At 47.7% G+C, this 2,473-nt stretch overlaps 2 non-coding genes across 2 annotated transcripts; both read right to left on the reverse strand.

The window, feature by feature from the left end:
* Nucleotides 1-470: 470 nt before the first annotated feature.
* On the reverse strand, nucleotides 471-633 carry LOC134899310 (U1 spliceosomal RNA). The gene has a single exon (XR_010172989.1). It is a non-coding gene; the product is annotated as a U1 spliceosomal RNA (small nuclear RNA).
* Nucleotides 634-785: 152 nt separating this feature from the next.
* LOC134899191 (U1 spliceosomal RNA) lies at nucleotides 786-949 on the reverse strand. Its single transcript, XR_010172872.1, has one exon. It is a non-coding gene; the product is annotated as a U1 spliceosomal RNA (small nuclear RNA).
* Nucleotides 950-2,473: the final 1,524 nt, after the last annotated feature.

Consider the following 2,473-nt stretch of genomic DNA (forward strand, 5'->3'; position numbering starts at 1 on the left):
TCCGACACTCGCCTAGCCGAAGCCAAGGCTAATAACATGACCACCTTCCACGTGAGATATGTTAACTCCACCGTTTTAAGGCTGCTAAAAACTGCTAGCGAGCAATCAACTCAGAATGACCCCCATAGTGTATTGCAAGAAAATATCTGTAAATCCAATGGTACCGTAAGTGCGGTATATACTCGCACTTCTTTGCGGGGCGAGAACATCTCCCCTAAGTGAAGTCAGCCCTATGAATAGAGTTTGTGTGATCCCTGTGCAGCAGTCACAGAAAGGGTTCATCTCTGCAGTTTGTCACTCAAATTACATTGTTGCATTTTTTCTAGAAGTGGATCTGAGAGCTGTTACCCGCAGACCAGCTACAATAATTATCCTGGGATAGTGCACAAGGGCATAGAAGGGAGCGGCTCAAGAAAAGAGAAGTGGAAACAGACAGCAAACTAGGCTGGAGAGAGACCTGAGACAAAGAGATCTGAATTATACGAGAGCCGACCAGGGGAAACACAAATTATGCAGTCAAGTTTCCCACATTTGGGGAAATCGCAAGAGCAGCACACCCAGAGTGCAATGGGTGAGCCTTGCCCTGGGAGAAGCACCTTCATGATCATAGTATCTCACCTGGCAGGTAAGTAGGAGTTGGGCTAGAGCTGGGTAGGGTCGCTGCTCGGGCACTTCCCTGTCAAGTGAAGGAGATCCAACTGAGTCAGCACAAGGGAACTCTCGAAAGAAGAACAAGGCTAGAGGAAGATCTGAGACAAATAAATCTGACTTTTTCCAGAGCTGACCAGAGGAAAGCACAAACACAGTCCCCCTCTACCACAAATAATGAAGTCGAGTTTCCCACATTTGGGGAAATCACAGGGGTCAGCATACCCAGAATGCAATGAATGAACCTCACCCTGGGATAACAGTCTTCATTACCATGATATCTCCTATGCAAAATAAGTATGATTTGGGATAGGGCTAGGGAGGGCCGCTGCTCAGGCACATCTCTGTCAAGTAAAGAAGATTCAACTGAGGCAGCACAAGGGAACTCTCATCTGGGGACAACAACTGCAGGGAGAACACATATTTTCAGATGAACATGGGAGGGCAGAAGGCTGCCTAATACTGAAGCACCCCCAAACAACAAACCAAATGCAACAACTAGTGCAAGCATTCCTGGGGGAAGGCCTGCAGCAGATGGATTTGCATATGGTGATGTCATCCAAGCAGTGGGTCAAAGTTGGCTTCAACCCTCGTCTGCATATGAAAAGAGAAAAGGGGCATGCAGGGCATGGCGGCCTTTTGTGGCGCTTGGATGACCCCTAGTTCGCATTAAACACCTCCACCCTCCTTCGGTGTGGGGCTCATGTTGGCTATGCCCCAGCCCCTGAAGCATTCAAGCTGATTTCTTGCAGAAGCTGGGCACTGTAACAGCTCCAGAGCTGCTCTGTATGGCAAGTAAAAGGGTGTGGGCCCTGCAGCACTACCTGTAGTTCGCATTGTGCGTTGGAAGGCACAATGTAAGCAGATGGGAGAAGTCAGGATAGTGCGCAAGGGCATAGAAGGGAGCGGCTCAAGAAAAGAGAAGTGGAAACAGACAGCAAACTAGGCTGGAGAGCTCTTCTGTCTATATTTTGCAAACCTGCTCTTGTCCTCTCCAGCTGCTCCATGTAGATTTGACGTCTGGAAAGGTGCATAACCCACTGACAAGCAGGCACACTCCTGCATGAGTTTTCTCTCTCACTAGCTGGATGATACACAATCATTTGCATGTGCTCCACCTCCGACACACCACCCACCCAACCACCCAGTGACCAGAGCCACCCACAAGCCAACTGGCTCCGTGATTTAATTTGCACAGTGTAGTCATCCAGGCAGCATGTCCTTCTCAATGGAATACAATAATACAACAGTTAATAAGGCTATGGGTGTGGAGTGTAAGAGGGTGAGGGAATCACAAGCCCGAAGCTTTATTGAAAGACAGACACATATAAAGGGAGGATCAATAAATACAAAGATATCCTTTACTATAGAATGTAGTCCAATCCGGTCTTTCAACTCTTCCACAACTTAAAAACGGATAGTGTTCCCAAGCCTTCCATCCTGGAATATCTTCAGTCTCTCGCCAATGAAGAAAACAATCCCTCCAGCAGACTCTTCAACCACGATACAAGATCACAGCCAAAAGGGCGAGAAGCAACTACACTTGCGTTTAACCAAAATAGCTAAAACTTAGTGGAGGAAAGTGCAGTGCACCAAAACATAAGCTGACACAATCATGGAGAATGTGCCAGCATATATGCTCTTCTATCTATATTTTGCAAACCTGCTCTTGTCCCCTCCAGCTGCTCCATGTAGATTTGACGTCTGGCAAGGTGCATAACCCACTGACAAGCAGGCACACTCCTGCATGAGTTTTCACTCTCACTAGCTGGATGATACACATTCATTTGCATGTGCTCCACCTCCGACACACCGCCCACCCAAC

The sequence above is a fragment of the Pseudophryne corroboree genome, chromosome 3 (genome assembly GCF_028390025.1).
Source record: "Pseudophryne corroboree isolate aPseCor3 chromosome 3, aPseCor3.hap2, whole genome shotgun sequence".
In the NCBI taxonomy this organism is placed as follows: domain Eukaryota; kingdom Metazoa; phylum Chordata; class Amphibia; order Anura; family Myobatrachidae; genus Pseudophryne; species Pseudophryne corroboree.